Here is a 25,055-nt window from a genome sequence, read left to right on the forward strand (position 1 = left end):
TGTGTATGTGGTTACTCTTGAATGTTCTAATTCTTAAATGGCTGGTCCCCAAAAAGGGTAAAAAGGAAAAATGAAAGGAAAAAAATATTCTGTCTCTTTAAATCCCCTGGAAGTCACTTCAGCCAGAGGGGTTGGCAACAATGGCACTCTGCTTCTGCATCTGCATCTCCATGATCAGAAGTATCAGAGGACATATTTTTATTGTCCACTCTGGCTCCCACAAGCCACATGTAAACCACTCCAGGAATGTGGGCAAGGTTACCTGCCATGGGTAACCTTGGCAGGATAGCCACTACTAGGCTAAGAGCTGAAACTGACCAAAATTAACCATGATTTTTCATTTAAGCCTTCCCCTGGAAGCTGCAAGCTTTTAAATATGACTCTAGAGCTCCAAAAACATTACATCAGTCATATTCTGCCAGCACAGTTGTTCTCTAGGTAGGAAGATGGATTCCTGGCACTTCCTACTCTACCGTTTTCCCTGATGTCACTCCACCAAGAATGTATTTTCAATCCTTAACATCACCTTAATCCACGTTTTCTTCTTCTTTTGACTTAAGAAAAACATTCCAAATAAATGTTTACATATGTTTTACAGCATATGTAATCTGAAGGATAAATTCTACCATTGGCTTGAATTTAGGCTCCTGACCTCAGGGCCTGTTTTATTCAGCTTGAGTGGAAATTAGGCTTATTGTTATTAATATAGGAAAGGTGCTTGAAACTAATAAAATAACAACTGACATTTATGGAATGCTTACTAGATACTAGACACTGTACTAAAGCTTAGGTTACTTTGGAGGCAAACCCCAGTGTGACTGAGAACTTCAATTCAGAAATATGAAAAGCTATATTTTGAGTTATAATATGTTTGAAGTCTTAATTGTATCAACTGACAATTATTCAAGCAGCACTGGATTTCAGATATCATGAGTTACTCACCATCAACTACCCAGCCAGGTATATATGTGGCCCTATTTGGTGGACACCTTAAGCTTCTCATAACAGTGTTTGTTTCTCCATGAACCTGTACTTATAAGCTATATTTGTCATTTTCTTTATAAGTTGTAAAATATCTGGAGTAGACTCCATCGTTCTTGAAAGAATCAGCACCTTGTTATAGAAATGAAGGAATAAGTTATTATTGCAAAGAAAAAGAGAAATTCATGCATTTTCTAACTCAAGGATATGGCCTTTATAAGCATATACCCTAGGTTGGGCTCTCATCTTCAAACTGACCCCTTAGAGGATATTTCCTTTATGCTCTGCCAGAACACAGTATCTTATTGAATTGATATCTTTGAGGTATTATAAAAAAATATATTACACACACAGATAAATATATATGTAAAATAAATACCTCAATTTTGTGGCCCTTGTCACCTTGTATTCAGATTATTATGGTACCCTTCTTATTGATTTCTCAGCCAAACAGCATACTTTTGCTTACTTTATCTAAACACTTACTTTTAGTATTGCTTTCTTTTATCTCTCCATTCAAATCAAAAGGGCCCCACTAAAGAAAATGTCTTTGCTTAGGAGTTCTCATCCTAGTCAACTACAAAATACCTATCTAGACTCATTCTTACAGCTATTGTTCTGCTGATTCATTAACTCTCTGGTCTGACAATGGGAAATTTCATCTACCATTAGAATAAACATTTTAGGGAGCTCAGGAATACTGTATCATCTGTATACCTGTTATCACGAGCATTGGAGTTATTCACTAAATTTCTAACACATTACTCAGGGAGTTTTAACTCTGTAAGATAGATGTTATTAAACTGAGGTCCTTGGACCAGCAGCATCTGCATCTCTCTGGAACTTGTTAGAAATGCACATTTCTGGGGCACATTCTAGGAGTAGGAAGGGGTCCCAGCAACTTGTGTTATAACAAACCCCTTCACGTGATGCCTATACATACTAAAGTTTGAGAACCACTTCTCTAAATCATTTTAGTACCACTACTTTCTTAGGTGAAAGCATTACAAATTAACTAAGTAATCAGCATTAAAACCTTGAGCAGTGATAACAAAATGCAGGTAAGTTTTAATGTAGCATGGAAGGGATTGGGAAAAGAGGAAGAAGAGGCAGGGGATAGCTGTGGAAAACATAGTTATATCTGATGAAGGCACTGAGGTGTGAGTGTAGGGAATTTGAAGCTGTACCAAAGACCAATTTCACCTTCTAAATTTTTCTCAGGACCAACTCTAATTGAGGATAGTGTTATAAAATGATTGAATTAATTACATTGCAAAAGATATTAATAGAAATCTGTGATAATACAGTTGTCTACCATATTGGGTTTTTCCTTGCTCAATGACCCCTCAAAAGAAAGTTCAGTTCCCAGAATAATCCAGTCTGGGAAAATGTCTTTGAGCACCACTCATCCACACAGACCAAGGAGACAGAGCATGGCCAACACTATATCTTGTTTCTTGTGAGACAGATCTGAAATCTGATGCCCCTGTGCTGATCCCTCCTCTCTTCTGGCAGGACTACCTGTTCTTGGGCCTTAGTTCCCCAGGAGTATATGTGCACTTTGTTCCAGCGGTTGGAAATTACTCCTGCCTGTCATCCCTTCTTTGATAAGAGCCTGAGTTCTACCACTTAACTTCATCTGACTACTTATGCTTCACCCTTCCTAGCCAGGTTTTCTTAATCATGTGCCCCTAAGAAACGCTTATTTAGAGTTCTTTATGCCGCCTCAATCTCTTGAATGAGGCCTTTCTATATGATGACAGACATTGGTTGTCTAGATGACAAACAATAATAACAACCTTTATGGAGTGCTTACCATGTGCAAGACACTTGCAAATCACTTCGTAGGTTTTACCTGGATAGAATGTCCTGCTTGTCCTGCTGTTTATCCATAATCTGCATCCATTCTTCTGGTGCCTGTCTCTCTGCCCCACACTGCCATAGGGACCCATAACATACCCTGAGTTATAAAAATAGAGGCTTATTCATAAAAGCCTATGAATTACCTGCACCGTTATCCAGAAGTTCCATAACTTTTGTATTCCCATTATTTGATTCAATGAAAGCAGTCACATTGGCTCCAAGAATGGGTATATACCGTTGTAGAATTTCTGCATAAACAGTCATTGGGCTGGGGAAGCTGTTTGTGTCTTTATTCATTTTAGCATTCACCGTGATTGGAGGCACAGAAGAATTTGCTGCCTGAGAATTTAGTGTTATAGTTAATGTTTTTGGGTTTGCTTTTGCTTGAAGAGTGTAAGTCCAAACACCCACCTAAAAATTCAATGGAAATATCAGATACCAAGCTATTTTCTGTGTGTCCATTATCTATTTCTAAAGTATAATTCTTATAAATGTAGTGTAGAATAAACAGGTTTTTGCAAATTTGTACAACATCCCACAGATGAGTGCTGTGGCAATTCAGACAGGGGACCTAGCCAAATGTCATGCATAATGTCTCTACCTGGTGTAGTCTCTGGTGGGAAATATAAATCTTGAAAGATTCCCTTCTTTTTGGCCTTTATCCTTTGGTCTCAGAGTGCACAGATTGTATAATCCTGGTTGGGCTTAATTAGGAAGGAGGCTCTAATGACTTATACACCATGTTGAAAAGACTCCCCACAATTAGTCTTCAAAGTGCTTCTTGCTCAACCTGTATTTTATCCTTTTTTTCCTTCCTCCTCATATATAAATTCTTTCTTCTTTTTCCCTCCCATCTAATTCTTAGGATTACACAGGAGTAGAAAGCACATTCTATTTTATCATAACTTTGAAGATGATACAATTATTGGCACTCAATTAAGATTATATGTATGATATTAAACAATTTTAAGCTTTTGAAAAAATTTTAAAGAGAAGAAGTCTAAAAGCTGATTGCTTACCTTGCAGTTCCTGGAATACTGAAATAGGCCGTTTTGGAATCTTTGTCCACTGTAAAACTTTCCATTGATGTTCCATTGGGATCCCAGAGAGAAATAACGGGAGGCTGTTTGTCCCATGTGACAAGAAAGAGTGTGTTCTTTCCCACAGTGCTATCAATTATTACAGTAGCATTCATCCAGCCATTACTGTTGAGTGTTAATCACTTACTTTCAAGCTGTTTAAATATATTTTAAAAATCAATAACTGGGGAAGAGAGTAATTTTATTCTTTTTTCTTTTTTGCATAGTTCTTAATTTCTGGCCTGAGAACAAGCTTAAATATGGCATACTACCATAGTCTTGCAATCTCTCTGAAAGCTGACTGGGATGTGACAGTTGTCAGTCAGAAAATGTGGAAATATAGGGCCTAAGGACAGGACAGGCTATAATAAAAACATTAGAGCAGGAGAATGGGTTTTACAATTGGAGATATGGCTTTATTATTTTTTTCTTAGTTGTCTTAGCAAACACTCCAGATTTTAGCATTAAAGGGTGTTACAACCTCAAAGAAGAATTAGCTGTAGGGCATGTGTGTTTGTGAATGTGTGTGTATGCATGCACTTGTGTGAGTGTATTTGCTTATCTTAATGGTGACTCAAAAGAAAATACTTATTGGTGCCTAGAGTATTTGAGTAGAGACATAATGAGGAGGGCCTCAAGATAAAAATGAGGACTAGCAAATAACTGAGAAAATCTTTCACTGATCTTTCCAATGTGAAATATTGAAGTAATTTTTCACATATGATAGAGTAAATAGCCCCATATGATAGAGTAAATATGTTCAAGAAGAATACAGAAATGGCAATCTATTCTTTATGTAAATTGCAGTCCTGAGAAGAAAATAAATGAAAGATAGGACCATTCTCTGAGAAGGACTCTGAAGAAGAAGTTTTTCAAAATCTTTGTGGATAGTTCTTAGGAAGAGTCAACTTTATCCAGTGACCAAGTAGGTGTTTCCTGGGAGGATGTCATTTCAGGAAAAATGGGAAGTATCACTTGTAGCTCAACTCAGTCCTAAACCCACCTTCACTTCAGTTCCGAAGGAAGAGAGTGAATTCTACCCTTCAAACATCATTGCTTTGACAAAAATCTCAGTCTTCTGTAAAGTCTTTGAGTGGAAAAAGTATTATTATCAAGTTAAATCTGAATGTGAATAGCTTTTTTAGACTCCTACCAGGAAGATCTAATAAAGAAATAGAGCTTTGGCTGTATAAGAGTACTAGGAGAACATAACTGAGTAAATAGTGGGACGCAGCCTTTCCTCTGTATTCCAGTGGCCACCACCACCCAAATCCAAGTTCCCATCAACTTATGTTTGGTTATTGTAACAGGCATCTAGTTGGCCAACATATTTTACAAAGTCCTACCCATTATATTCATGAATCTAAATTAATTTTGCAAAATTTGTTTAATTTTAAATTTTCATTATTTAAGAACTTACTACAGATAATACAAATGAGGGGAGCAGAATTTTCAACCGGCTCCTCCACTCCCTTTGAGAACTCCATGCTCAAAACTTTGAGCATCACCTTTATGCAAATATTTCCTTTCTGGCTGATTTCCCTTATTCTGCTCTTACACTTTTAACTGCCTTTTGAGAATTCCACTTAAATGTCCCACCAGCTAGTCAAAGTTACCAAGACTCAAACACAACACAAATAACATGTTTGAAATCAGTTCTCCCTCCTCGCTTCTCAGTTTCAGTCTGTGGTATCATCATTCTTTAGTCAACCAGGTTGACAACCTCAGAAATGACCTCTATTCTCCTTCAGTTTTTACTGTATTTTCTGCCACACTAGATCTCCAGACCAATCTGTACAACAGTTTGCAGGGTATCTCCAAACCAGATCTCCAGACCAATCTGCATATATTATTTACCCCCATATCCTACAACTTCTGCACTTCTCATATTGGAGAGTAGAGGAAAATAGGTTTACTTAGGTGATCATTGGCAAGTTTTAATATAGGCAGTGATTTGATGAACTAGAAGACGGGATATAGGAGTCTTGGCATAAAGTGACATGATATAGACAGTGAGAATGGATATAGAGAGAAACAGGTTTTTGTAAAATATATTTTGAAAGAAACAGGCTGCATTGACATTATAATGGGACATGAATGGAGAAGAAACGAAATTTTCTCAAAGTTTTTGAATCTAAGTAGTGATAGTGCTTTTGAGACACAGAAGTTGAGAAAAGGAGTTAAATTCAGAAGGGTGGATAAAATAGAAAGCCAATGAAAAAAATGGTTGAAGAGGCAAGAGAAGAACTAGATCCATAGATACGCAATGATTATTCACTCTCTTTCTCCTGTTCAATTATTTTCCAAAATATATTCCTTCTTCCCACAAGCCAAGTTCTGCGGTGCATTTGTTTGACTTTGAATCTATTTCACAGGTGTCAAGTGGTGGGGCAGGGGGGGCATGGAAGTATGATATTTTTAAAGGAATTCCTAGAATAATGGGTGCTATATTATTGGACAAAGTCTAACTTTGGTAGGGGAAATTTAACATTATTAAGTTTTGATGTTATTTCTAATCTAAAGAAAAAGAAACAATTGTTACATATGCCAGTGCTATTTGTTCACAGTCCTCCTTTCAATTTATATTTACGTACTTGATTCACATAACTAGAAAGGCTAGAAATTCACAATTTTCTTACTGTCTTTTTGATCATTTCAAAAGCTGAAAACTTCATAGTGAGTCCCAGGAGTTTTAGCTCAGAAATATCATATGGTTTCATTTTCCAAATGAGGAAATGAGACACGAAGAGCTTCAGAGTCTTGTTCTGGTCTTGATTTCATATTATAATTTAGTGCTACTACTTTCATTATGTGAAAATCTGATTTACATCCATGGTAAAATACATAAGATAATCCCTGAATTACCCATCCATAAAAATTAAAGGTAATATATATTTAGAAAAAAATGTAGTGGGTTAACTTTATGCATTGGTTTATTAAATGGTAAATAATATCTATTTACATTATTAAAGCATAATTTTGGACATACTTTTTTGGGTATAATTTGTTTTCTACTTTTAAGTCATTTACTATTGTATTCACACACATACACTCTAATTTCATCATGTAATTGGGTGAATAATTTCATATTAAAGTCTTGATTTTAATTTAAAAATTACTGTAAGAGGGGATGGAAGAAGGTATTCCATGCAAATGGAAATCAAAAGAAAGCTGGAGTAGCAATACTCATATCAGACAGAATAGACTTTAAAATAAAGACTGTTATAAGAGACAAAGAAGGACACTACATAATGATCAAGGGATCAATCCAAGAAGAAGATATAACAATTGTAAATATATATGCACCCAACATAGGAGCACCTCAATATATAAGGCAAATACTACCAGCCATAAAGCGAGACGTCAACAGTAACACAATAATAGTGGGGGACTTTAATACCCCACTTTCATCCATGGACGATCATTGAGACAGAAAATCAATAAGGAAACACAGGTCTTAAATGACACATTAGATCAGATGGACTAAATTGGTATTTATAGAGCATTCCATCCAAAAGTGGCAGATTACACATTCTTCTCAAATGCACATGGAACATTATTCAGAATTTACCATGTGCTGGGCCACAAAGAAAGCCTCAGTAAATTTAAGAAAATTGAAATCATATCAAGCATCTTTTCTGACCACAACACTATGAGATTAGAAATAAACTACAAGAAAAAAAACTGAAAAAACACAAACATGTGGAGGGTAAACAGTATGCTACTAAACAACCAATGGATCACTGAAGGAATCAAGAGGAAATCAAAAAATACCTAGAGACAAATGAAAATGAAAGTACAATGATCCAAAACCCATGGGATGCAGCAAAAGCAGTTCTAAGAGGGAAGTTTATAGCAATACAATCTTACCTCAGGAAACAAGGAAAATCTCAAATAAACAACTTTAATTAACCTTACACCTAAAGCAACTAGAGAAAGAAGAAAAAACAAAACCTAAAGTTAGTAGAAGGAAAGAGATCATAAATATCAGAAAAGAAATAGAGACAAAGAAAACAATAGCAAAGATCAATGAAACTAAAAGCTTGTTCTTTGAAAAGATAAACAAAATTGATAAACATTTAGCCAGACTCATGAAGAAAAAAAGGGAGAGGACTCAAATCAATGAAACTAGAAATGAAAAAGAAGTTACAGCTAACACCACAGAAATACAAAGGATCATAGGAGCCTACTAGAGGCAACTGTATGCCAGTAAAATGGACAGCTGGAAGAAATGGACAAATTCTTAGAAAGGTACAATCTCCCAAGACTGAACCAGGAAGAAATAGAAAATATGAAAAGACCAATCACAAGCACTGAAATTGAAACTGTGATTAAAAAACTACCAACAAACAAAAGTCCAGGACCTGACGGCTTTACAGGTGAATTCTATTAAACATTTAGAGAAGAGCTAACTCCTATCCTTCTCAAACTGTTCCAGAAAGTTTCAGAGGAAGGAAAACTCCCAAACTCATTGTATGAGGCCACCATCACCCTAATACCATACTGAGACAAAGACACCACAAAAAAGAAAATTACAGGCCAATATTACTGATGAACATAGACACAAAAATCCTCAACAAAATACTAGCAAACCAAATCCAACAATACATTAAAAGGATCATACACCATGATCAAGTGGGATTTATCCCAGGGATGCAAAGATTTTTCAATATATGCAAATCAATCAGTGTGATACACCACATCAATAAACTGAAGAATAAAAACCATATGATCATCTCAATAGATGCAGAAAAAGGTTTTGACAAAATTCAGCACACATTTATGATAAAAACTCTCCAGAAAGTGGACACAGAGGGAACCTACCTTAACATAATAAAGGCCATATAGGACAAACCCACCGCAAACATCACTCTCAGTGGTGAAAAACTGAAAGCATTTCCTCAAGATCAGAAACAAGACAAGAATGTCCACTCTTGCCACTTTTATTCAACACAGTTTTGGAAAACAAACTTATGGTTACCAAAGGGAAAAGGTGGGGGAGGGATAAATTAGCAGGTTGGGATTAACATATACACACTACAATATACAAAACAGATGATAAACAACGACCTACTGTATAGCACAGGAAACTCAGTATTCTGTAATAACGTATATGGGAAAAGAATCTGAAAAAGAGAATTATACATGTATGTATAATTGAATCATTTTGCTGTACACCTAAAACTGACACAACATTGTAAATCAACTCTACTCCAATATAAAATAAAAATGTTTAAAAAAATCAAAAACAATATGTGAAACAAGCTTTATCTTGATTCAAACTATTCCAGAAGGTAAATCTAAGAAAAAAGTTATAAAACCTATTTTTAAAAGCCAATTTAATGCCAATTTAATACAGTAATTGATACTCATAATGTTATTACTAAATCATTCTGACAGTTTAAAATATGTATCCTCTACTACATTTAAGAAGTAGCATTTGCAAATGCTATTTATTTTCAAATTGGCTTTTCATGTTACCAAATATATATTTGCTTTTTAAATACTTGGTTGTACAAACTCCCATAATTTTTAAAGTGCTTTTATGGCCATCGTAATTTATTTTGTCTCAAGTAACCCCCAAAGTAGTCATTTTGTGGTCTTGTCTCCATTGCTTACCATTTTTCCATCTCCTCATTGTCAGCTCTTGTCAGGATATCTCAATATAGCAGCTCTTTAACCTTTCTAATTTTCTGATTCTGACCCACACTGGTTGGAAAATCTGGAGGCCAACATTGATAGAACTGTATCTTTTGAAAAAGTGAATAATTCCCCTCAAGGGCTGGGAAGTCTGTGAATTTTAATACATGGAATTATAACATCTTTCTAGTATTCTATGATTATTTGATGCATTTCAGCCAAAAGTTTCCACAATTAAACTCCAATAAAGATGTTTAAAAAAAAAGATATTTAGACTCCAGGAGATAAAATTTGTACATAAAATCAAAAAAAAAGAAGAAGTAGCATTCACATATACACACTAACAAATGTAAAATAGATAACTAGTGAGAAGCAGCTGCATAGCACAGGGAGATCAGCTAGGTGATTTGGGACCACCTAGAGGGGTGGGATAGGGAGGGTGGAAGGGAGATGCAAGAGGGAGGGAATATGGGGATATATGTATACTTATAGCTGATTCACTTTGTTATACAGCAGAAACTAACACACCATTGTAAAGCAATTAAACTCTAATAAAGATGTGGGAAAAAAATTGAGGTGGAAGAAATACTTTTCCAGATTAAAAAAAAAAAGCCATTGAAAACATGCAGTCCATTTTCATCTATATCTAAGATAACAGCTACCAAAGTAAATGTTTACCTAGAAATTTCATTTCTATTTAGATCTATACAGCCTCAGCTTCTGTTAATCTTGTCCCCCTCCTACCCCAGTCTCATGGATTTCCCACTGTCTTTCAACGTGCCTTGCATTGTCATCCCAACATGATTTTTTTTTTACTCATGAATTGATCTTCTTCTCTCATCCCTTTTTCCTCCAGTAAACTTCTCTCCAACATCTTGTTCAAGGCCAAGCTCAAAAGTCACCTCATCTCTCATGCCTTCTTTCCCTGACTCTATTCAACCCTGGGAGAATTAATGGCTCCCTCTGCTCACATAGTGCTTGACTCCTATGTATGTCCCCTGTTATGGAGGAGTGTTATCTCATTATGTTATCTGATTACTAGTTTTATTTGTCTCTCCAGCCAGCATGACTGTGAGCACCTTGAGATCAGGTCTGGTTTAACTCTGGTCCCAGACTCCTAGCACAGCACCTGCACAGTAGGAGCTTAAGAGAAGTTGTCGAATTGTCAGCCTTTACATTTATGCATTGTTATCAAAGGACTAGAATGTATGTCATATTTTACCTGTTACATTGCTCATCTCTATGACTGCTTGATCAGCATGTGGTCCCAGAGCAATAAAATGAATGATGGCCTCACTTTGTTTCACTTTGTCCGTGCAATTTCTTACATTTTTGTCCTCTCCAGCAGCCACCAGTATTATTTCAGATCCATCTATTTGGGGATATATTTCTCTAATTACCTACAAATATAATTCAGACTATTAATTATCAGGTACCCCTAAATCAAATGAACTCATGGGGAACTGGAAAAAAATTTAGAGGAAATAAACAAAACTGCAGAATAGATGAGAAAAGCTCTGCTTTAAAATAATAGAGTCTATAATCAACCTCTCGGGGAATTACACGACTTTTAATTTTCTGTCCACCTGCCACAGGGAATGTTTGCTCAAATGTGGCAAGAGAGTTGTGGACAATCTTCCCATTTAAATGACAATGACAGTTCAGCCTAGGGAACTCAGATCAACCAGACATCAAAAATAGAATCTGGGTAGGTGGCATTGAATACCTATCTGCTTTCTTTGACTAAACTATCCTCTGAAAAATTCTTTGGTACATAAATTCAGTTGCATATATAGCTAAATGGATTAAATATCAACCACAATATAAAAAGTCAATGCATAACCTTTTAGAAAAAAAATGTAAGTAATTCACAAATTTCAAATTAGAAAACCCTCAGTAGCTCTTAAATAAAAGATATGGAAACTTCTAAGCATCTTGAGGTTAGGTATTTGTTAAATAATTTTTGTTTTACCTCCCAAAGTAATTAGCACAGAGTTGTTGCACATAGACGGGGGTCAAAGAACACACTAATTATATTTATTGAGTTCTTTATGTGGTTTGAACCCCTTTCCTACATCAAACTCCTAAACTAAACAGTGTGAAAATTCAGATTTTTTAATATCATATATCTGATACATAAAATATAGAGAACTTAACCCAATATAGCAACTGTATTTTGACTTCTCTGACAATTTTAATTAGTAGTGACTTCTTGGCACACTATTTTAAGAAACTGAGTTCAAACCAAGAGGAAGAAAAATGCCATGATGGATTAGCAGGGGTTTTTATGGGCATAGAATGAAAGAGTAGAGGTATATATAAAATTGCAAAAGAGGGCTTTTTGTAGAAATGAATGTAGAAATTCATTATAGACCTAGTGTCAGGGAACGAAGTAACCACCTTTATTATGTTTTTTTTTTTTTTGGCACATTTTGAGACTAGGAATGCCTCTTGTATATATTGCAAAATGTAGGAAATTATTTATACATTTACAGCATTTATACAGCATTTTCATCACACTTCCCCTATACATTTGAGTGCAAAATGAAGATCTAAAGGTGGAGTTCTCTCTGCTTCACCTCTCCCTTTCTTGTATTAGTCTATTCACTGAGCACTCACAATGTATCTGTTGCTGTGCTGGGGATTCAGCAGGAACTACATGGTTTCTGCATTCATGGAAAGAATTGAATTCAATTAAAAATATTCATTGAGTTTTGGGTCAGTGACTGGCAAGGTATAGAGATGAGCAACAAAGTCACAACTAATATATATGCCAGAATATTCTACAGTTCAGGAGTAATAACAAACTATTACACCACTACCATTTACTGTACCTTTGCTGTGTATTAAATGTTTTATACATTGTCATTTAACCTAAGTTCAAGCTCCCAACCTGTTTCCCTGCTATGACTCTTGCTCCCTGTAATCTTCCAGAGTCATCATCTTCATAAACCAGCGCAACTAGAGTCATCTTCCTAAAGCATAAATTGATCACATCTCTCTGATGCTTAAAACCCTTCAGTAGTTTTCTGTTGTACTTAAAATAAAATCCAAAACTCCTATCATAGGTTTTGAAATTTTGAAAGAGGTAGCCCTTGTCTAGCTTGAAAATGACATTTCATATTCCCTCATTTACCAAACTTCAGAATCACTGAATTCTCTCATTTATTAGAATAATTCACTTCTTTTCTACCCCTTCCCATGAGACTTTTGCACTTTCCTTTCTTCTTTGGCAACTGGCTCTTTCTCATCCTTCTAGTCTTAGCTCAAATATGACCATCAGAGAGGCTTCTCTACCTAAAGTAGGTAGTTCCACTCTTTTTCCCAGTACCTCTTTATCACATTATCTTGTTTGGTTCCTTCACAACACTTTCTCCACAATCTGTAATTGCATTTCTTTAGAAATTTTTTCTTATTTATTCATTATCTGTTCCCCACTGAAATAGCATGGTCCACCGGAACAGAGAATTTATTATATCCCAAGGTCTTGTACACTTGGCCTGGCACATAACAGGCAGACAAAAACATATGCTGAATAAATAAAAACATGAACAATCCTATGTGCTAACTTTCATTATCCCCTTTACTGATGAAGTAATTGAGGACTAGGAAGATAAAGAATTGTGTTTAAGATTGCAAAACCAGTAAGTGACAATTGGGGTTTGAACCCAGGACTTCATGTTAGAAATCTACACTAAAATGCCACACAATTCATAAAAGAAGGAGATTAAATAGAGCTGGGAGTAGCAGGAAAAGTTACATTAAGGAGCAAGGATTTTGAAGAATTGGTAGAATTTTAACATGCAAAGATAGGAAAGAAGGAAGCACTTTAGGCAGAGGAATTACATGGGCAAAGGTATGGAGGCTTGGAGAACAATGTGTGCAGTAAATTGGTTGGAGCATAGCGCATTGGGAAGGGAGAACTGAGAAAAAAGGCTGGCAAGAGAGGTGAGGGCAAGTTTATCAGAGGATGAGAAGCTTTTAAATAACGTCAGACTGAGGGATTCAGACTTAATTTTACAGACTGTGAGGGAACAGGATTTCTAAGCAGGAAAATGACACAATTGATATTAATCGTGAGCTCAAGATGACCATTGGGATAAAAATAAGATTCATAATGATAGTTATTATGAATTATATATTTGCTATATAATATAATATTGTTCTAAGTATGAACATGTATCATTTCACTTGTCTTACAATAACCCTATGAGATAGGCATTCTTATTTTCCTATATTTTATAGATAAGGCATTGAGAGTCCAAAGAGACTGAAAATTTTGCCTAGATCACATGACTAATAAGTAATAGAGCCAGTACTGTGATCTCAAAACTCATGTTCTGACCAGTATTCTTTACCCTAAATGTAAGTAACAGTGCCTGCTACATCTGCTTTAACAGATTAACATCAGATTGCCCTAACAGAATGTCACAGAAACTAAAATGAGGATTGGCCCAAAATGGAATCATACCATAAACTTGTTTATTGCTCTAAAAATTGGTGACTGTTGCTGCATTAGCATATTCATTTATTTAAGAAACATTTATTGAGCACTGAATTTTGCATGATAACAAGACAAAATCGCAAAAGTGGGACTTTATAGACACTTATTCATCCATCAATTTATTCATATTAACTGATTCATTAAGAAAATTAATTGAGCTTCTTTCTATATGCTTAAGACTGTGCTTCTTAGAATTAATTATGTTATAATTAGGCAGTAATATGTATAGTAGAAATTAACATAGAAATATCCTTAAAAATTAAGAAAGCCAAACTTTTTTTTTTGCTGAACAATTGTTTTTGCTGAACAATTTTCACCTGAAATGCAGATTCAGTTCCAGAGCAGATGGATGTTCCTCCTGAAGCTTCTGTAGGTAAGCTCTCCAAGAGCTTTCTTCTTTCTTTGTTGCTTATTATTTGGATTAGCTTTCTTTTAATGTGAGAAGTACTATCAAAGTCAACTATCCCCACCCAGGATCCATTTTCAACGGTCTGCAGCAGGAAATGTTTGGCTGCTTGGTTCATTCGATTTAGGCGATTAGAACCCTGAATAAAAAAGGATAAGAAAAACAACCAAGTGGTTTTTGACTGGCAAATGATAACAGATAACATACAATGTGTGTTCGTAAGAACTTTCGATGAACAATAATTAGTGTTTTTAAATAAAGCAATCATAAATTTGTTGAGTTGTTAAAACTGAAAAATATAGTTATATGTATTATGAGACATATGATAGTATGGAAAAGAGCACACACTTTTTTTTTTTAAGAAATTCACGTTCTTTTATTTATTTATTTATTTGTTTATGACTGTGTTGGGTCTTTGTTTCTGTGCGAGGGCTTTCTCCAGCTGCGGCAAGTGGGGACCACTCCTCATCGCGGTGCGTGGGCCTCTCACCATCGCGGCCTCTCGCTGCAGAGCACAGGCTCCAGACGCGCTGGCTCAGCAATTGTGGCTCACGGGCCCAGTGGCTCCGCGGCATGTGGAATCTTCCCAGACCAGGGCTCGAACCCGTGTCCCCTGCATTGGCAGGCAGACTCTCAACCACTGCGCCACCAGGGAAGCCCCAAGAGCACACACTTTTAACTAGAGCTGATTTTGGGCTATAAACTGCACAAATAAGAGCTGAAGGGTAAGGTGGGGTTTGGGTTGAAATCAAAACTTAGAGACTGTAATTATTCTTTAAGGCCTCTGTACCAGTTGTCTCAAAATGAAACCACTCCCCAGAGCTGGAAGAATCAATCCAGACTGTAGTGGATGGACTCTGATTAGTGAGTGAAATCTCCCCATCCACTGGGGACTAGACTTCCTAAAGGGTGAGACTTACCAGACGTGCAGCTGAATCCTGAGAGGTCAAATCCCTACCTCTGCCCATTCCTCTTTACCTCTCCCCACCACTTTTCCACCAATGGATTGGTTGGAATTGGCTCTTCGGTAACCCATCAGGGCTCTCATCTCTCTTCCTAGGCCATTGAAGCCAATCCCCTTTACACACTTTTCTTCTAGCCTCATCACCGCTCTGATCTGTGGTATCTCCTCCCAACACTTGCCCAAATTTCCCCATGAAACTTACCTTCATGTTTTCAGACTTATCAAGAACCAAGCACACAGTTCTTTCCCTGATCCTCAGCAATGAGAAGACGGGCGGAGGGGGTGGTGCCACCATAGGCACAGTGTCTTTAAAATCCTCAGAATTGCTGATCACCTCCCACGTGCTTCTGAAATTGCACATTTTATTTTGTAGGCTTGGAGCTTCTCAGTTATGGTTTTTTTCATTACAGAATTCAATGATCTAAAAGTTTAATATGATAAAAAAAAGTTTTATATACAATGCATTTAAAGATATAAGTACATACCTGACAAAAATTAAGATCTGTTCTGCAAATTTTTTGTTTGTTGAATGAAATATGATTCATTGAGGAGTCAATATCATAGCAATGTAGATTTTCAATAACAATGATAGTAATAATAATAGTAATAATAATAAATAACACTAGTTAAATGCTTTACTATGTAGCAGCCAATGTTCAAAGAACTCTATATTAATATATCTAGTCCCTCAGGTCACTTGCACAGATATTTTATAAACATGATGACAGGTCCTTTGATTGTAAATATACAATCTAAAGTAATGATTGGTATACTTATAGAATCAATACCTTGCATAAACATTATGAATGTCTTTTCAGTTTGATATTTATCAGGGAAGAACTGACAATCTTTTTCATACAGTTTTGTCTTAGAATCAGTTTTGCATCTATTAGTTACACAGCTGTTTTCTTTACGCTTATAAACTCTATTTATACCAGTAATATCTGTAGAACACCTGAAAATATGACAGTTAGTCTTTGAAGCAACCTAACCATTAACAGTTTTTGAAAATCTTAAGTGTTTCTATCCACAATGATCCTTATATAAAGGTTTTTATTCTGATTTGTGTACTATACACATAATATTCTGACAGCAAAGTTTAAGGGTCTCTACCAGAGCAGTTATCTATTTTTCAAGAAGTTTTCAATGGGACCTACAGATATGTACAATGACTGAGTTTTCTGCTTATATTAAAGCTGCTGCTGTCTTGCGTAGACTCAAATGGCTGGAGGTAGTCCTTTTTCAAACATTTCTCCTGGTGACTTTGAGACAGTAAATGGACTGTAGGCGTCTGGAGGAGAGAACTTGTAAACCCATTTACTCTCAATATCACCTTAGCTTAAAGATAGATTTGTCCTTAGAGAAGTTACCCCTCTAGAGAATGGGTGTGTCACAACCACAAGTGTTGTGATTATTGAGGAACATTGCTATTCAAAAGAATTTGTGGCTGGAAACAAAGAGTGAGGTGTTGCTAAGGTCAGCAGATCGTAGAGTAAAAAATGGTGGGAGCATTGTAGACGTATGCTTTATTGTATGAAATTGGCCACAGGTGGCAGTGATTACAATACATATGCTGGGATGCAAATATATCCAGTTTTTAAAATGTGTTTCCAGTTCAAATTCAGGAAATGATAACTAGATTTCATTCAATCATTTAGGGAGTTTCCTAAACATGTCTATATTTCTCTTGCCCCCAAGCTCAGGGAACACATGGTGCTATCTATATTAAGAACCATGATGAATATTCTGTAGCAGAGACTAGGCATTTAGGGGGGAAATGATGTAAACAAAGGTAATCAATGTAATATTCTTTAAAATAGGTGTCCTGAAACTGATGCGATGGGGGCCTTCCTTGAAATCATGTATCTTTCAGCTTGTACATTTGTGACTAGCCCTCAGCCCCAGTAGGGCTTCTAACATTGATGGCACCTAATTTTAAACCAATCCTCAAACTATTCTGCTATCTTCATCTCAGAACCCAGAGGATTGCCTATTAACTGTGATATTAGATTGGTATTTCAAAGTGAACCTTAAATCCCAAGAAATTCCTGTTTGGTTCTTTGAAACTGGTTGATTTCCTACTCAGCCAGCCTTTGCCACTTCTTCTTACCCAGTTTCCCCCATTTTTTTGTAATGTAAGTAATTTTGATCTCCTAGCATGTAATACAAACCTTTACACAGAGCACAAACTTCAGTGCAAATGAATTCTGGCAGCTGTGGTAGAGAGGTGAAAAATATGTCAACTTGGCTACCAAATGTTCTTGAAGTTATGTATATTTTACATGGACAACCAGCTACTTTAAGATACATTTTTCGAACAAAACAGAAAAGCACTGTTTTGTGATATAGCATCTGTTACCTGCATTGGCACAAAAGTGAATAAATGGCTTTTGAAAGAAATCAACTAAGGAAAACAAGAAGTTACAGCCTGAAGTAATTTAAGACAATTTAAATAGTCATGCCTTGTTGCTTCAATTTTCTTTGACTTAGCGCTGTAGAAAGGCCCATCATCATTGTACTCATCAAACACTCCCCAGAGGAGATGGGCCCACTCATGGACGCACACTCTACCTGTGGGAAAATATTTCAAATACATGATCATAATTCAAGTGACCAAATTTATCTCAAATATTTTTAAAGGCCTTTTTTCCCTATTACAATTATTTGGATTTTAATGACTGCCATTGTTTATAATTTCTTTATATTACATGACATTACAGTATACTATAAAGTGTATTTTTTATTCCACAACATGTTAAATCAACAAAACATTTCTAGAGCATTTTCTATGGCCCAAATACACTGGGCTTTGGGTACCTGTAGCTATATAGTAGGGGAGACTGACATAAACAACATAATTAGACTGCGAGCCTCCTTCAGTTCAGGAAATGTAATATTTTTCTTTGTATCATTCATCCTTCCATACATCCACCCAATTTTTCAATTATTATCTTATTCATTCAACATTTATTGCCTCTTCTCATCTGTATATCCTTGGACAAGTTTCTTAACCTCTCTATGCCTCAATTTCATATCTGTAAAATGCATTCTCATTGGGGACGAAATTGTCTCCAAAGTGGCAAAAATTGGTACCTGGGGTTAATAAATCTTAGGAATTACAATGGTGTGTGTATCTCTTAAGCTCAATACCTGGCAACATATGTAGCTATACAGTACATGCGAGGTATTAAAATGTCACGGGAGGCATTTGGAAAAAAAAGTCTAAAAAGGCTCCTCCAGTGGGCAATAATGAAAACAAGATTGAGAAACACTGCTATAAAACATAAAAAATTGTGGTGATGTTGAAATGAATTGACTCATTAAAAGTGCTTAGCATATAGGTAGCATTCATTATATAACAATTATTTCTATTATTAATTATATATATTTAGCACTGTACTATGTACCTGAAAATATAAAGATGAGTAATATATTGTCCTTGACTTGGAGCTGCTTAGAGACAAAGGGATATAATTAAAACTTTTTTTCCAAAGAATTCAGGGTGAATGGAAGGATATAGATAAATCAACAGATTGAGTTGCAGGAAGAAGCAATAAGGAGAAATATAAGGGGGAGTTTTTGCTTTAGCAATAATGAGTAAAAACTTTTGAGGAAATGAAGATGCAGAGAGATAGGAAATAGAGTCTGTTCTGTTACAAGATATGTTTATGTAAAACAGATTAGCTCATGTGAGATCTGAAAATAGGAGGAAAATATAAGTATTATGCAGATTCTATATTTTGTCTTTTAGTCTTTGTTACTCAAAATGTAGTCCTTGTGGACCACACCAAGATCCCCTGGAAGCTTGTTAGATGTGAAGTATCTCAGGCTCACTCCAGACCTACAGAATCAAAATCTGTATATTAACAAGATCCCTCCATTGTTCCTATACACATTCAATTTTAGAGATACTGGTTTAAGTTTCCTAGGCAACGGTTACCAGAATATTGGGAGTAGAATTATAACCTTTGGTATGGAAGAAAAAGTCCTCATATCAACTACTGTAATAGGAATTTAATGGATTATAAGAAAATGTAAAGCTTCCTGCACTTGCAGCTCTCTTGTTATAGAGCTCTACTCTCAGACTTGTTTCATTCTCAGCTGGTAATAGGTTGCCCTACTTCCCAAGCCCGTTTTAAAAGCAGTGCCTTTGGCATAGAATTCCTTCCATTCCCATCTACATTTTCTAAGTTTCCACCAGCCATTTTTACTTTTTAAAAAGCATTTCAACTTTATATGAGTGTATGTTGATATCTGTTGTGGCAGCAAAACTTAGAGGTTGCCTGCGTGGCCCAAATCATCTCTCTAGGTACTATTGTTATTTTTGTAATTGTTATTATTATAAATTGAATAGGTTTTGAGGAATCTTTTTCTAATCTTATTTTTCCAGAAACCTGTTGTTTTAGGGTATAGTTTGGCAGAATGTGTGATTTTTTTCTTATGAACACATATCTCATTATGGGAAAAACATCTGACTGGGAGGAAGAGAGGAATCAAAAATGGGAAACAGCTGAAGTGGGGGGACTGAGAAAAGAACAAGAGCTCAGTCCTCAATGGGGACATTGCCTTTAACGACTAGAGAATAATTGGCTTTAAGGATTGGAGAAAATAATATCTTCTAACAAGTGGAGATGGGGGGAATGAAGGTAGACATGAGTTTGGAAGCAGAGAGAAGTAGGGGCTCTGTTTTCCCAATAAAGGTTCCTCTGTCATTTGTTGGGATTGAAAAGAGTAGCTAGAGATCTTGAGAAAAGTGGTAGAAGCTTTAGAACATCTTCTATGCAGAATAAGAAGGGAGCTGAGAGAGGTAAGTTTAAACATTACTGAGTAGCTTTGAGGGCTTCAATGAGCTTTGAAAGCATATTTTTTAAAAGATACCAATTAGTTTTATAATTTTGTTTCACAATCTTGGAAATATATTAATAGGGGCCAAAAGAAACTGGCTAGAAATTCAGTTCAACCGGCAAGTTGAGTAAAACATAAGGATAAGAGTGCTAAGGGAGTTGAGCTATTTATACTTGTAGCTGACATGACTGACTTCATTGGACATGCCAGGTAGAAAAGAAAGTATATCTAGAAGGGCACAAAGGATTAGAGGTGCCAAGTACAACAAACATGGTCAGACCAAAGTATGGGGGAGAGATAAGATTGGGATGGGACAGGATGATGAAGCTTTCAAGATTGGGTCCAGGCAATGTTGAGGACCATGACTAGCTGATTGTTTGACAGAGATAAGAGACTTAATGAATGTTCACTGAAGGGGCAGTGGAAGAGGAAGAAGTGGTTCTGGGCTGTACAGATTCAGGAAGGCTTTCATTGAGTAGTGACGTGGGTTGGGCCCTCCTTTGACAATGATTTTCATTTTTACCTGAAAAATAATGTGCTTTAATTCATTTGAAACAATAATCTTAACTTCTTAGATTGAACTAGATGAAATTGCCATGTTTATAGGTAAAAATGATCACTTATGGACAAGTTCATCTGGTTCAAAGAATGTGTTGAATAATAGTATCAGCAACTAACAGCCTGTGAGCATTTTCTATTGGCCAGGAACTGTCATCTTGGCCCTTTTCAGCTTGCCACGCATCTGCCTTCCATGGAGGTGGCATGTGATTGATTAATATCCAGTAGTGGAGAACTGAAAAATTAAAACCTAAAAAAGTGTTTCTAAAGCAAAACATTTACTGTGGCCATCCCATGTTCAAATTTCTGTAGAGACCATACTGAGTACAATTACAAGGATGATCTAGTTTAATATTCCCAACATTTCTGTAAGATAGGAGCTCCTCTATTCACCATTTTTTTAGGAAATAAGCACAGAGAGGCTGAGTCGCTTGCCCAAGGTCACCCATAGCTGTAGGGGAGTCAGGATTTGACCCTAGGGACTCTGGCTCCAAGGCTTGTGCACTGAACATGGATATAAAGCTGCATGTTGGAATCATGGCAAAATATTTGTTTTAACCAAAATTCCTACCTGATGGTCCAAATTCATTTTGTTTTTTTCCAAGTACAAAGTCAGGGGTGAAATGAATGTATTCTCCTTTTTCTTCACAGGCAGTGAACTGCTTGGTATATATCTCATCTCTACCTGGGAGGGTAGGTGGTGTGACTAAAACATCAACCTGAGAACATTTAAAAAGATTTCTAAAACATAGGAATAGAAATGATAATATTTGTCTAAAAAACCCTGAAATGAGTAATTTAGGTCAAAATTGAGAAGCAGTAGAGAAAATATTTTTAAGAGAAGATTTTTGACTCTTACATGTTTGTAGCTTTCATGTTTTGGCCTCTTGTATTGACTTTTGTTCTTCCAGTTCTCTGGAATTAATATTGATACATTTTTGAAAAAAAAACCTTTTTTCTGTGGCTTCATGCAGATAAGTAGAAGCTGTAGTCACCATGTCCTATTATTATAGGAAAAAAAGAGAAGTGAGGATGGCCAAGGGAGAGTAGACTAAATGAACAGGCATTCATCACAAGCAATTCTCACTTTCAGTCATTAATACAAAAAAGCAACTGACTGGTGAGTAGGGTTTCTGATTCAGAATTTGAAATCTGTTACCTGTCAGTCCAAAATTGTTGCTTAATTCTGCACATTTAACAGCTTTCAGTCTTCTATAATCCTACATCAAAAGTCAAATACTTATGTTTGGCATTACAAGGAATTGCTTAATATGATAAATGGCATGGATTTTGGAAGCATCTAGACTTGGTTGCAATACTAGCTTAATACTCTGGCTTAAACCTTGGCTGGTTTATATGACTGCTTTGAATCTCAGTCTCATTATCTCTTTTTTTTTTTTAATTTAATTTTATTTATTTATTTTTGTTTTTGGCTGTGTTGTGTCTTCGTTTCTGTGCGAGGGCTTTCTCTAGTTGAGGCGGGCGGGGGCCACTCTTCATCGCGGTGCGCGGGCCTCTCACTACCGCGGCTTCTCGTTGCGGAGCACAGGCTCCAGACGCGCAGGCTCAGTAGTTGTGGCTCACGGGCCCAGTTGCTCCGCGGCATGTGGGATCTTCCCAGACTAGGGCTCGAACCTGTGTCCCCTGCACTGGCAGGCGGATTCTCAACCACTGCACCACCAGGGAAGCCCTCATTATCTCTTTAATATACTATTACAACCTATCTTTAAGGTTGCCACAAACATGAAATGAGTTATAAAGTACATATAGGCAGTCATAAAACTCATTGATATCATTACTATTATAATTCCTAGTAGGGAACAGCCTTAGCTGATGCAAGCTGAGGAAAACAGTTTATGGCGATGGCCCATAGAAGAGATTTTCACTATATTCCCACCTCCCAGCAGAGGCAGCTGGGTTGGGAGCACAGCGAGTGGAGTAGTGGAAAAATTCATAGGAGAGGCAGAGCTTTTTGATCATAGGCAGAGCTTCTTGCTCTGCCATCAAGCTGAAAATAATATCACCTTATATTGTTTAGTATCCCAAACCCAAAAATGTTATGATTAATGAGAGAAATTGTTCCTCCTTATTATCTAGTGGAGGAAACAGCTAGATGAAACGTTCATTGGTAATCTATTCTGCATGATCAAATGCACTGAATAATTGAGGAATACTGGGTGCTGTATGACGACGTCAACCTCTTCATGTTGCTGGCAGCACCACAGTCTACGGTATTTTTTATGTCGAAGTAGATCCTCCTCACTTCTTCCTGACCTAAGACCACAGTAGATCTATTCTTCAGGATTTCCAAGGGATCCTTTCCTTTTCTCTGGAAGTTGCTCTAGTGTGCTCTTGATGTATTGAAGAGACCATTAAACTGATTGGGCTCAGGGCAGGGATCAGCCAGAAGCCAGAGTGCAGAGGACTGGCTGTTGGTAGGAAAGGGACTTTAGAGAGCTCCCAAAATAGGCTGGAGGTTACTTCTCAGTTGATGATAATTATATTTTTCCAAGTGTTCAGGCCAAAACCCCTAAAGTTTTCTGTGATTCCTACTTTCCCTCCACCCCTCCTCTACCCCACACATCTAAACTATCAGCACATTTCTCTATGATACTCTGAGAATATGTCCAGAATCACACCACAGTAATGATCTCTACCACAATATCCCTGTTCCTAGTCACCATCAGTTCTCATCTGCAGCAGCTTCCTACCCAGTGTCCCTCTATACCTCTGTGCTGCAACAGAGCTTATACAGGATGAAGGACAAGTGGAAGCCCTGTACAGAGTTTCCTCAACACTGCCATCAGAATGATCTCAGAATAAGCAGAAGAGAGCACACCTCGCCTCTGCTCAGATCCTTCTATGGGTTTCATCTCACTCAAAGTAAAAGCCCAAATCTTTCCAATGGTCTGGGCCCTGCTCCCTCTCCAACTTCAGCTCTCCCCAGCCTTCCTCCTACTCATTCACAGCTGTTTCCTTGCTCACATCAAGCATGCTGTCACCTCCATGCTGCTGTACCTACTGTCCCCTCCCCAGGTTTTCAGTGGGCTCTTCCCTCACTCATCTCAGGCCTCTGCTCAGATGTCACATCAACAGTGAGAACTTCCCTGACTACCCTGCATGAAACAGTAACCCACATTCTCTCCCTACCCCAGTCCCACCAACACTGCCTATCCCCCTTTGCTGATTTATTTCACTGCATAGCAACTTACTACCGTTGGCCTGCTCTACGTTGACATGTTTTTATTATCTATATCATCTGAAAAGGATATATACTGCAGAAGATCAGGAGCTTTAAAAAAATTCACTGCTCTCTCTCCTGGCATGCCATAAGCAAGCATTCAATAAATAATTGTTTAAGGAACAGACGCGTCCAATTGCTAATTTACAGATGGAAAAACGGAGGATCAGGGAGGCCCCATGCCTTGTCTTTGGTCTTATGGTGAGACAGGGTAGAATGCTGTATAGAACCTTCAATTCCCACTGCCCATTCCAGCATTGTCTTCCCTGTACCATGCTGCTTTTAAACTTCCTGGAGTACTAAGAAGTTTCCATTGCAATTATTAACTACTAACTTTTTTCTTCTCTACAATTCAAACAAGAGAAATTCTATTTCTTCCTTACCTTTATCTGTTCAGTTAGTGTTTAATGTTCTGGCACAGCAGGGTCTATAGCAATGACAGTGCCCTCATAGCCATTGTTATTCAGCCGAACAAGGGGAGTATTGGACCCCTGCAGCAACTATAGGACTAAGAGGAAGACAAAACTTCTGAAAAACCCCATTGTTCCTCTTGAGTTGGTCCTGATCCCAACTTTGGTTTGTTAAAGAGGCTTTTCTTTCTCACCCTCTCCAGTTCCCTCTCTTTCTCTCTTTGTTTCTCTCTGTCTCTCTCTCTCTTTTTAGGAGTATATATGTATATATTTTATCAGTGTTGGCTGATTATGGGATATTAACTGTATAAAGGTCAGTGTTTGGAAAGTGGGAATGTACTTGGCTTCTGGGTACACAGTTGTTTTATTGTATGTTATTGTAAAAGTGATCAAGAAGCCTACTAGAAATCAGATCTTTTTATAAAATACTTTGCACATTTTCTTCTTGGGATACATTTTCTATACTTTATACTTGTTAATTTTTTTTTTTTTTTTTTTTTTAATGAGGATCTTGAATCAGATACGTATGTTTGATTGATTGATTGATTGATTGATTTTGGCTGT

The 25,055-nt window shown here is 36.7% G+C and overlaps 1 pseudogene; it reads right to left on the reverse strand.

The window, feature by feature from the left end:
- Nucleotides 1-1,033: 1,033 nt before the first annotated feature.
- LOC102999788 (calcium-activated chloride channel regulator 4-like) lies at nucleotides 1,034-24,623 on the reverse strand (annotated as a pseudogene).
- Between the last annotated feature and the right edge of the window lie 432 nt (nucleotides 24,624-25,055).

The sequence above is a fragment of the Balaenoptera acutorostrata genome, unplaced genomic scaffold (genome assembly GCF_949987535.1).
Source record: "Balaenoptera acutorostrata unplaced genomic scaffold, mBalAcu1.1 scaffold_1019, whole genome shotgun sequence".
NCBI lineage: Eukaryota > Metazoa > Chordata > Mammalia > Artiodactyla > Balaenopteridae > Balaenoptera > Balaenoptera acutorostrata.